At 34.5% G+C, this 13268-nt stretch overlaps 1 pseudogene; it reads right to left on the minus strand.

Annotated features, from left to right (window-relative positions):
• Positions 1-11203: 11203 nt before the first annotated feature.
• Positions 11204-12837, minus strand: LOC127863661 (cytochrome P450 2U1-like; annotated as a pseudogene).
• Between the last annotated feature and the right edge of the window lie 431 nt (positions 12838-13268).

The raw sequence follows: 13268 nt of genomic DNA on the forward strand, positions 1-13268 counted from the left end.
CATTATACCACTTAAGAAGTTTTGGCCTCGGTCAGATGTGATACGTTTGGGCGGTCCAAATATTGCAAATACTTTATGATAAAGTTGTTCTGCGATTTCAATAGTGTTTTGCGTTCTTAATGGTATAAATAGTGCAAATTTTGAAAATGCGCATATAACGCTTAAAACATATTTATATTCTTTGTTCTGTTTTGCTACCGTAACAATGTCGATGTGTAACATGTCAAATGGTGCGCTTGCAATTAAAGGTTCTTGTAATGGATATGGTTTATAATTGTGATCTCTTTTAAATATTTGACAGTTTTTACAAGATTGAACATAATCTTTAACTGCTTGATACATTTTTGGAAAGTAATAAAAAGTTTTGAGGGTTGCAAACATTCTATCAACACCACAGTGACCATTTAAATCATGAAAACTGTAAAGTATTTCACTTCTTAATGATTCAGGTAAAGCTAATTGTTTAATTAGAGTTTTTTCAGTTTGATGTTTCTTAGATCTTGGTTCGTAAAAATGAAACAGAACATTGTCAACTATTTCGTATTGGGTGCTTATATATGGAATTCGTTTCGCTAAATCTTTATCATCAGGTAAATGACCGTTCTTTAAAAATGCATAAATGTCGCCGAAGTCTTTTGATGTAGCTTGTAAGTTTATAATGTCTAGTTGATTAGTTGTTAAGTGTGCGTGTTGTTGTTTGCGGTCATTGACTGTCTGGAGTTGTGAACCAGGTATGTGATCATTATCTGAGATAACACTGTTGTCAGGTGGAATGGTGCTAAGTTGATTGTCAGCAGAGATAATTGGTTGATGATTGGTGGGTGTTGTGTTGATTGTTTGTTTTCGCATTTTTCTTGTGAGAATGTTAACCTGGGAACAATGATTATTTTGCGTTACTTGTATTGGTACCAAGGTTTGTGGAGGTGTTAAAGGTGCGTTATCATTGGAAAGTGTATGTATGTTTTCCTTGGATTTAACGTGAATGTCTGATTTGGAATAGTTAATTCTACTAAGGTAATCGCTCGGATTTGTCTTGCCAGTTTTATAAATGATTTCATGATCATAATTTTCTAGTTCTAAAGCCCATCTGTATAGTCTGTCATTTGAGTGTTTTGCTGTATGCAAAAATGTTAAAGCTTTATTGTCTGTTATAATTTTGACATGTATATTTGATATATAGACTCTACATTCTTTCAAAGCGTAAATGATTGCTAATAATTCCAGTTCACAACTACTGTAACGTTTTTCGTTATCTTTTAAAGCACGACCCCCATATAAAATAACATGATGACGTTTTGGAGAATCTTCCTGACATAAAATGAATCCTACTGCGGAGGTACTAGCATCTGTATAAATAGTGAATTCTTGATTAAAATCTGGTAATCGTAAAATTGGTTTTGCCATTAATGCCCGTTTTAAATAATTAAAACTTTTGTCATGTTCCTCGGTCCATTTGAATATGGTATCTTTCTTAAGTAATCTATTTAACGGGGCGACAATGTGTGAGTAGTCTTTTATAAACCGTTTTAAGAAATTTGTCATGCCTAAAAAACTCTTTAATCCCTTTTGATTATTAGGAATTTGGAATTCGTTAATTATTTTCAATTTGTCAGTGTCCATTTGAATAGTGTTTCCTTCAAATACTGTGCCTAGAAATGTAATTCGTTTTTGTGCGAAATGACTCTTTTTAAGATTTATTACTAAACCAGCTTCTTTTAGTTTATGTAAAAATTGAGAAAGTTCTTTGATGTGGGTTTCAATATTGTCACTCATAAGTATACAGTCATCCAGAAAAAATAGAAGGTTTTTGAAATTGAATTCTCCTAATATTTTTGAAAGATATAATGACCAATAAAAAGGAGAATTGCATAAGCCATAAGGAAGGACGTTAAATTGAAAACATCGTCCTGTTGGTGAATTAAATGCAGTATACTTTTTAGAATTTTCGGCCATGGGTAGATTAAGAAATGCTTGTTTTATGTCTATTTTAGTAAAGATAGTTGGCTTTTTCTCTGCGATCATATTTTGAACATCTACAATTGTAGGCATTTGATAATACATTTTCTTCGAAATTTTATTTAACAGTCGGTAAACAATGCATAACCTATATAATTGTTTATTTTCTTGTTGGTCTTCTGGTGAAATATCATCTAAATGTGTATGTTTTTTAACTAATACAATACGACTACTCCAAATTGAAGTTGATGGTGAAATTATATTTTTATCTAGCATTTTCTGTAATTCATCTTCAATGATTTGTCTCGTTTTGGGGTTTACCGGATATGGTCTTGAACGTATAGGTATAGCATTCGGTATCAATTCAATGGAACATTCAAAATTTTTAACAGCGCCGACATCTGTTTCTGAATCGCTAAAAATATCTTGATATTGCTTTAAGAGATCGAACAGTTGCTGATTATTCGCAAATTCTTTTCCTATTTTATTATGTAATATTTGTTCTTTTTCGGTTGTCGTCTTAACGTTTCCACTTTCGTTACATTTATCTAAATTATTAATGTCGTTTATTTCGTTTTCATTAAAAATATGTATTGAAGCTAAAATATCATATTTATTTATCATTTTTTCTGTATCCGAGTTATTGTAAATTGGAAATTGTATAGTTTTATTTTTGTTGTCTGTAATACAGAAATCAAGTTCCATGATATTTGTTTCATCCATAATATGTAAATCTTTATTCAAAAAACATTCTTTTAATTGGACAGGTATTTTCTGAAATGAATGAGCTTGAAGTCTTATCTTTTTATTAGCTTGAATACAGTGAATTTCATTTGTTATAAAATTGGTTTTGCATGTAATATTATCTTTATTTATTTCAAGAGTATTAGTCTCAAAATTTAATTTTGCCTCGTATTGCGAAAAGAAGTCTACTCCTAGTATTGCATTATTCGTTAAGCCTTGTACTATGTAAAACCGGTGCTTAAAGCGCGTGTTGCCAATTAGCATTGGGAGGTTAATGACCCCTTCTACATTGTACGAATTATCAGAAATGGCGGTCTTGACATGGAGATTAGATGGTAGGCATTCGGTTAGCGAAATGTTTGTGGAGGCGTAGAATGATTTGCTGATTACAGACATACTACTGCCCGAATCCAAAAGAATGTTTGTTGGGACATCTGCAATTGTTCCTGGTAAAGAATTATGAGAAAATGCGGATACTACCTTTAAAGCTAATATTTTACGTTTAGATTTAATACTTTGTTTTTGTTTTTGAGTTGTATGCGTACTTTTGTTAATTAAACCCTTTTTATTAATTTGTTCATGTTTTACTTGGAATTTTGAATAATTTGCGTTATTAAAATGGTACCTACTGCTCTGTCTTTTCCATCTTTTTTTAGTTCGAAAACACATTGATTGAAAGTGATTGAATTGTTGGCAATTGTTGCATCGTTTATTGAATGCAAAACAGTTTCTACCCCCCCCCCCCCTACAAGAATCGTATCCGCATTTGGGGCAAATTTGGTTTTGTGCATTTTGTCTGTTTACTTGTAAACGTGGGTTAGATACGGATCTATCGACTATTCGCGGTCTTTGATAGTCTAACGGTACTGACATCCTATAATTTTAGTTTTGTCGTGGTTGAAATTGTTGATTACGGCTGTAAAGAATAGATGGCATTTGATTTGGAAACATATGTTGTTGAGCGTAAGAATTTTCTACCGGTATATTTGGTATTGGGGTTGACTGTAAAGCATTAATTTCCTTAATTTTGATGTCCGCTTTTAAGGTTTTAATCTCTTCCAATAACGTTTGAAATTTTGTGTCAATAGCATTGACTGAAAATGACGTGGTCATGTCACAGAGTTTACAGTATTTGGCCAGTTCTGACAGAGATTATGGCTGTCTTAAAATAACATCTTTCTTAATACTGTCTCTTAATCCATTGACAAGCAAGCTTACGAGAACTTTTTCTTCTAAGCCTTGTACATCAGTAGAAATTGTTAATGCTCTCGAGATATAATCATCACATGATTCATTTTCTCTTTGTTTAATAGCAATTAGATGATAATCTAATTCTTTAGTCTGAAATCGTTTAGCAAGTGCTTTGGTGAGTTCTTGATAATTAGATTTAATATCTTCGGTCAGATTATTGTAAAAAATCTCTGCATTGTCGGACAGGTAAAATGGAAGAACATTAGCGTATTCGCCCCTATCAATGTTATTCATGCTACAAAATTTCTGAAATTTTGCCTGAAACGCTGGTAAACTATCATAGTCTCTGCCTGTAAAGCATGCTAACTTAATTATGTTTGGCTTAAACATTGTACCTCTTGGGTCCGAAGTCTGTGCGGTATGGAAGTTTCTTGCCGGTCGTTCCCCGTCTGCTGGAGAGTGGCCAGGTGCGGAAGGCGTCTGCCTACGTAAGTTAATATTGTCACTATTAGCACTTTGCGATGGAAAATTAGCACTATTAACACTAGGCGATGGGGTATTTAAGAAAAAGTTAGGTCTCTGCGAAATAACACTAAAAATTGGATCCTGTAGTCGTTCGTCGGGAAGGCACTGAAAATTACCATATGGCGGTGGTACTGGGTCGTACCGGAAATTGGATAATGGCTCGAGCAGCGATTCCTTCGGCGGGTCCTGCGTTAATGGCTGGAGTGTTGTTTCTTGGGTTTCTTCGGTGTCTGATGCATCGGATTGTAATGGGTGACTTTGAAATGGGCTGTCATGTATTGTTACTCTTCTGATTGTTTTGATAGAATTTAATTGTTTATGAAAATCTGAACGTAATTGTTTTTTACGACGTTTTTCACTTGCAACAAAATCTTCGGGAGTTTGTAAATAAGGTTTTAACTCACTTGATGATTTTGGAGTTTCTTGTTTTGATATGGTAGTTGATGGTTGAAATGGTTGCTCCGGAACTGTCGTATCGTCAGGTGGGGATGTTGGCGGCGTCAATTGTGGCGGTAGAGTGGCTGATAGGCGAGAACGTAAATTGTAGTGAGACATCTTGAAACATTTCTGACGATTTTTGTTGTGGAAAATGTAATTGTAAAGGAATTAAACTTTAGAACGTATTCTCCACCAGATATCGTACGTGCTTTTACTTGTTATTTCAATGTTCCTTGAAGTTTTCATTATTTCCATTTAATGTAATTGGTAACGGGATCTTCATTTACGTACGATCCATTATTTAGTTCTTAATAATTAATTATTCTGTCCATTACGGTCTTAGTGAATGTTGTATTTGTAGTGTTTCATTTTCAATTAGTATTAAATGTTACTATTCTTCAATTTATGCAAATTAGCGTTAAGCGCTAATATTCTATGATCCATAATAGATGTAAATAATTAAAGAAGTCGACAGTGTAAACAGCCCATTTTATTCTCTGTAATATCCAGAAAAACACTGTGTTAATTTATTAAACAAGATAAATATTTGCATGCATAAATATCATTTATGATATATACGTACATATGCAACGATATTGATTCTTAATATATATTAATAAAGCACACAGAATATTGTTCAATTTCACTAACAGTTTTCAGGCATTAACATTATTTTGTTAAATCATAAAATAAAGAAATTATTTATTTATGAGAAGACAGTATTATTTGTTTTACTAATATGATACTTATAAAATAGCAATTATCATAAATACACAATATCTCACGTGATCCTATGTGGTCTCACGTGGTACGCTGATTCACCTACTTTTTTATATTTGTTCGGGTCAAAGTTGTTAACCCTTGGTCATGGAACTTTCTAGAAGTTTCTACTGCTTACGTTTGCGTTCTTGATTTGGTAAACAATTTAGATTGGAATGTGTTATTCTTTGTTAGCTTAGTAAGCTGTTTTCTTATAGTACATCAATATGATAGAGTTTGTAGCTCGCCTGGCACAAAAAAGTATTCCGGTGTGGTTTTGTGAAAACTGGGCTTAATGCGTGATATGAACTGCACAATTCCTTAAGTATTTCTAACAACGTACAATAGTTATTCTAAACAATATGCAATAGTTATTTTAAACAATATGCACTAGTTATTTTAAACAATATGCAATAGTTATTTTAAAATTTTGTTAATTGAAATTAATTAAAACTTTATTAATTATGATTAATTAAAATTATTAAATAAGTTAAAGTGAAAATTTAAATATTACAAATATTTCATAAGATTGTGATTTTAATTGGATTACATCCACATAGAAATAATGTTTTTGTACAACTTACTTTGTTACTATTGTTACTGTTGTTTATCTTGGCAGATGCTTACATCGGCTCTCACATATATGTTAATCATGAGTTTCTAACTAAATACATTTCACCACAAAACTGCATTTGTAAATGCCATTGATCTTCATTCTTGTGACACAAAATGAATTTGTGCGATATAATGTTGGCTGTAGATAGCTTTGTAGGATGGTTAGGTGACATGTTTTACTGGACAGTGCAATATTATTTATAGTGGTTCTTTAACTGTGTTTAAACAGTCACAAACCCTTGCAGATCTAGTACAATTAGGGCTTGGGATCGATTTAATGCTTGTTGTTCCCAATCGGTGAAACCGGACGGGACTTATAGTTTGCGCTCTGTGTGTCCGTCGGTATGTCAATCAGTCAGTCAGTTTGTCACACTTTTCTGGATCCTGCGATAACTTAAAAAGTTCTTAATATGTTTTCATGAAACTTGAAACATGGATAGATGGCAATATGGAGATTATGCATGTCATTTCATTTTGTTCATGCGTCAAAAATTCTGGTTGCAATGGCAACAAATATATATATATATATATATATATATATATATAAAATCTGACAATTTTGGAGTTTCACCGGTAGAGAACCATATTGCTTGACAATAGTCTTGGTTTACTTGTAATAACTATCCCTCGCTTTGAAATATCATTTGAATGGAAAAATTCTATCGAAGAACAACATGATATGCAAATTGTGAGCATGCATTTCGGTATATTATATGTATATATAAATCTTGATTATTACACAACATTCTTAATTGAACCAGATACAGGCACAACATTCTTAATTTAATCAGAAACAGACCAAGTGTGTGTACTATTTACACGGTTTTAAGGATCAAGTATTGTAACTGAAAAATGGGAGCATTTGTTAATAGTTTTAGGCCAAAATGAATGATACTTATTGTCATCAAAATAAGAAATTTAATTGCAAAAGCCCCAAATCTTATATTATAACTTTAAACAAAGAAAATGCTTCATATCTTCTTGTTTACATAAAAAGATCCTTAACAACCGCTGTAAGAAAATTAACCACTTGACTGGAAGGCTTGTGCTAATTATGTTACAAATAACATTGAAACAATACACCGATCTGTTTAAATTAATGTTATCATCATTTTCTTGTTGTAACAAATTTTTATGCCCCCTTTCGAAGAAAAGGGGGCATATAGTGATCGGACTGTCCGTCTGTCTGTCTGTCTGTCTGTCTGTCTGTCTGTCTGTCTTTCCGTTACACTTTGCGTTTAGGTTTCAAAAATGCTCATAACTTCTATGTCCCTTGAGATATAACCTTCATATTTGGTATGCATGTGTATATGGACAAGGCCTTTCCATACGCACACAAATTTTTACCACTGTGACCTTGACCTTGAACTTAGGGTACGCGTTTAGGTTTCGAAATCTGCGTTTAGGTTTCGAAAAATGCTCATAACTTCTATGTCCCTTGAGATATAACCTTCATATTTGCTATGCATGTGTATATGGACAAGGCCTCTCCATGCGCACAAAGTTTTTCACCCCTGTGACCTTGACCTTGAACTTAGGGTCCGCCTTTAGGTTTCGAAATCTGCGTTAAGGTTTCGAAAATTGCTCATAACTTCTATGTCCCTTATGATATAACCTTCATATTTGGTATGCATGTGTAAATGGACAAGGCTTTTCCACACGCACACACATTTTGACCCCTGTGACCTTGACCTTGAAGTTAGGGTCCGCGTTTAGGTTTCGAAATCTGCGTTTAGGTTTCGAAAAATGCTCATAACTTCTATGTCCCTTGAGATATAACCTTCATATTTGCTATGCATGTGTATATGGACAAGGCCTTTCCATGCGCACAAAGTTTTTCACCCCTGTGATCTTGACCTTGAACTTAGGGTCCGCGTTTAGGTTTCGAAATCTGCGTTAAGGTTTCGAAAAATGCTCATAACTTCTATGTCCCTTATGATATAACCTTCATATTTGGTATGCATGTGTAAATGGACAAGGCTTTTCCACACGCACACACATTTTGACCCCTGTGACCTGGACCTTGAAGTTAGGGTCCGCGTTTAGGTTTCGAAATCTGCGTTTAGGTTTCGAAAAATGCTCATAACTTCTATTTCCCTAGAGATATAACCTTCATATTTGTTTTGCATGTGTATATGAACAAGGCCTTTCCATACGCACCTATATTTTGACCCCTGTGACCTTGACCTTGAACTTAGGGTCCGCGTTTAGGTTTTGAAATCTGCGTTTAGGTTTCGAAAAAAGCTCATAACTTCTATCAAGCGTTAATAGGGGGCATAAGTCGTCCTATGGTGACAGCTCTTGTTTTTATCCTAGTGCCATTTTACAGTGTTCTTGATCACATTAAATTGTTAAGTCTACTTTTGCTTCCAGAAGTTCTGAGATTACATTCTAATCATTGTCAAGTGTTGCTGTTTAACATTGTATTGTTGATACTGAACTTTAATGATAACATTTTCCATTTAATTCGGCAAGGTTTGATATCCTCAGCATTTTGTGCTTGGTTAGCTGTTGGTCAAATTTAACTCTTCTGCATCATTTGTTTGGTGTCAACAATTGATTACGACCATATTTTATTATGAGGAAATTATTTCAAATGGATTTATATAACATATAAGATATTTTTCAAATCAGATTTTATCCAAACTTGTGTGATATAAAAACATGACCATAAAATCTTTGAATTTGAGCAATATCAAAATGCATATGAGTTAGACTCCCTTTTTTACACAACAATAAAATTGCAAATACATATGTGTGCAGTATTAAAAATTATTTTTTATCCAATCCTGACCAGAACAAGACAGGATTTGTATGAAATTAAGACTTTAAAATTAACATAATCATTAAGCTGGATGAACTGGTCGTTGCTTATGCCCAAAACCCTGGACTACCATGGACCTTTTGTTGAGTTGTTTTTCATTCGAATAGTTACATTACAGGTAAACAAAAACTACTATATAACTAAGACAGTTGAACATGAATTTCAATATTGTTTTAATTTTAACTGTTATTAAATAGTCAACACTCCTAGAGACAATTGGCTTTTGTGAGGATTAACTGCGAGTACATGTAGTCTACAAGTTTGTTTAACTTTTCATATTGTATTCACCCAGTCTGAATGAATTGAACTGAACAATTGATATTCTATTGAAACTTTTGTTGAGCACATAATATTTAATATATCAGGAACACATGTTAGTGACTTTTCAAATAAATTATAACAAAAGTACTAGCTTCTTTATTGATATTTATTAAACTTATTTTCTTATGAGACTTTTATTTACTTTTGTTTTACTATTGTTGTCTTAGAAATGCCAGGCTATTTAGGAACAGAGAAGCTTTGAAATTGGCTTTGCAAATTTTTGCACGATTTTTCTACATGAGAGCTAGTCAAATAAACAAGGTATTTATTAAGTGATTTTGTTTGATAAGGGCTTAATGTCTGAACACGACCCGCAACACAAGAAGATAACCTGTTGCGTAAATTCTGTTTTTATATAGCAGTAACACCAATAAAATAGGATCATTTTAATGTCATTCACTGGCTGTGTTTCATTTTCGATCAAAGATGCCTGTTTAAAATGATTGATATTCTACATATGTTCTCATTTGATCTATCACATTCCATAATCATTTAAACCATTACATAAATTTTTTATGAAAAATTATTGTTATGTTAAATCTATAGTTTTTTCCTGTTAAGCAATTATATATAAGCTTGCTTGTTATCCCCCGCCACAGGCGGAGGGATATTGAATTGGCGTTATACGTCAGTCTGTCACAAAACCTTTTAGGGCTCTATTTCATAAACTATATATAATATCAACATAAAATTTCAGCTGTATAGATATCGATGAGAAGTGCCATATACAAGAACCATAACCCTATACTTTCTGTAATAAGAGTTATTGCCCTTTGTGTTGTGTTTTTTTTTCATAAAAAAATTGCATGATGGAACTTTTCAGGGCCACATTTGAACATGGAACTTCCTGGGTGTGTAAAAATCAATAGGAAGATGTGCCATGTACAAGAATAATAACTGTTAACTAAGAGTTATTGACCTTCGTTGATTGTGTATGATGTAACTTATCAAAGCTATCTCAGATACGCTACACAATTTTAACATGAAACTTCATGGGTGTGTAGATATGAATTGCAATTCATAAAAATAATTACCCTACACTTAATTAGTACCTTACATTAATAATTATACTGTATATCAAGGGAATTGCACCGATCCATTAACAAAGTTTATTTGGTGGGGGATATCAATTGAACGAATTGGATTGTTTCACTAGGAATTTAGGTTAAAACCATTATCAGAATATTCTGTTTTATTACTGTTAAAGTTAATGAATCACAGAGTAAGGGGCGAAACAGCCCTATATGTATCAGTGCTTTATATGTTCATCCATTTTATGCATAAAACGTATTGATTAAAACAATAAGGAGATTCAGAACAATTTATTGTCGGTAACTATGGACTAGTACACCGGCAAAGAGTTGCAATCGCACATGTGTATAGATAGCTTGTGTCAAAACATCGTAGTCTACACTGCAGTCAGAAGATCTGCTAAGCGTGTTTTGCAACAAATTCTAAATGTTCTCCGCGCTATAAAGTTTGTATAAAAAAATCGCAACACCAACTCTTCCCATGCTGATGGCGTGCCGTTGTATAAATGTAGCATAATTTTAGCGCTCTTTTATTAGGGCAAATGATCAACAAGAAATACAAGAGCACTGTTTATTTGAACTTGCATTTGTTAACGTCGGGTTAAGATTGAAATTATTAAACGTGTTTCGGATTAAATATCTTACTGTGCTCATTTGAAAATTCAACAAAATACGGAATACGGACCAACACCATTTTCATTCCATAGACATGCCAAATGTTGCCGGACTTCTTCCAATATGGTTCCTATCAAATAACGTCACCTTTGAATTGACTGTGCTTTACTCAAAGTTTAGATCTTCAAATTCCTCTTCGCAATATCTCATTATAGTCCTCAGGTCTGTACGTTATTCCGAAAACACCATTAAGTGTTGTCCTTTTGCAACCAGCAGGTAATTTGAACTCCACGTTTTGTACAATCCTTGTCACATACAGGAACAGTTCGATGCGTGCGATGGATTCCCCTATACACGACATTTGACCCATAGAAAACGGGATCACTTGCTCCGATGCTTGCAAAATACGCCCGGAGTCATCGAGGAAACGCTCTGGCCTGAATGCAAAAGGATCTGGAAACACTGATGGATCGTGGTGCACGGAGGTTACATTTGCGATGATAGTTGTGCCGTTGGGTATTAAGAAACCTCTAAATGACACATCTTCATTCACAAAATGAGGCACGGCCAAAGGCACGTTGCTTCCAATCCGCAAAGTTTCCAGTATCACAGCTTCCACGTATGGAATTTCGGAACGGTCACGTATCGCAAATAACTGTTTACCGATCGTTCGCGTAATCTCGGCGTGTAATTTGGCCTGAACTTCAGAGCTAGAAACAGTATCATCCAGTTCAGTGTGGTAGCCGACGTTTCGCTCCACGCCGCCATGAGGTCGTGATGACATTTCCAAATCTCGTCACGTGCCAAGGGGGAGTCCTCGGATAAGAAGAAATCTAACAAGCAGTCTCGTGATCCTTGTAGGGCAACCATCTCCCTCTGCTTAAAAACTTCATCAAAGTACTCGATCATTTTTGCAGATTTGTCGCTTATATATTGTAATAGAAGCAGGTCACCCGGAAGTTTGTCCAACCATGGGAAACAATAATGCCGCAATTGAGTATTAAGAAAGCGCTGAAACCCCAAGTCAAGTTCGTCAAGATACCACTGAAATGGTTTATCACCGCGTTCGGGTCGTTTACCGTGAAGGATGTTAAACATCACACTGGCAAAGCTAAGTGACATTGTTTTTCTTGGACAAAACAGTTTCTCGATGTGTGTAATATCGTCGATTAGCAAGTCTAGTTCTTCGTGTACAATTTTCTCCAAGACGGCGCCATTCCTGATAAAACATATATCACGGAAAGCGTTCATAATGTACACACGTTTTGCTTTCCACTCCGGACCATTGCCGAATACCAGATCCGTGGTTATTGAACGGGCTGTGAAGTCATTCTCGGGTCGAAATGAAAAATAGCGACCTTGTTTTAAGAACGCGTCCTTTATAGCTTCGTATCCGTTCAGTACAACGGTAAGTTCCGTACCAAAATACAGTGCAAATACGTCGCCGTATTTGCAGCGAAGATCTCGGAACACTTTGAGTTTGTCGGTCCCGCTAGCGACCCCAGGTTACCGATTATCGGCCAGCGACCAAGGCCAGGAGGTATGCCAGGATGTCTGCGTGTTGACCAGTAGATCAGTAGAAATGTCACAATGAAAACAAGTACGCTTGTACCGTCCAGTAGCACAAAAAGTGAATAACATATTGATAAAGCGAACATTTCAGATGCTATTATGAATCCAATGAAAAACTCTTTAAGTCGTTATTTATAACCACATTCATCGACATGAAAAACTGGTGTCAATGTTATCGGTGTTATTCCGCGTCGTTTTCAGTTTTAAGTGTATACCAAAATCGATTGCACTGCGAAATAATGTAGAATATGAACTCTCTATCATTGAATGCTGTTCCGCATTATGCACTCGCTGTATGTATACAATGTCTAATGCCGATCAAGACATATGCCGTATATCGGTCAAAGCATGTACACACTTGCACGCTTGAAAGATTGCGACTGCTTTTCACCTTGCAGGCCTTTCCCGCTCCATTTTGGGAAAACGCCACACTGGAATTTTGGGAATTTCGCGTCGTGAAAAACCCCATTTTGGGGAAAAAAATAATCGCAAAACTGGTTCAATTGGAAAAAAAAATCGCATGTAAATAGTGTTTCTTATAATTCAAAGAAGCCGTTAACTGGTAAATAACGACTATTTTGATAACATATTATTAAAATTGCCTAAGCACATTTTGTAACACATTTAGTTAATTTTTCATTGCAGCCTTTAACTTCAATACTACTTTTGTCACAAAA

The sequence above is a fragment of the Dreissena polymorpha genome, unplaced genomic scaffold, assembly GCF_020536995.1.
Source record: "Dreissena polymorpha isolate Duluth1 unplaced genomic scaffold, UMN_Dpol_1.0 chrUn024, whole genome shotgun sequence".
NCBI lineage: Eukaryota > Metazoa > Mollusca > Bivalvia > Myida > Dreissenidae > Dreissena > Dreissena polymorpha.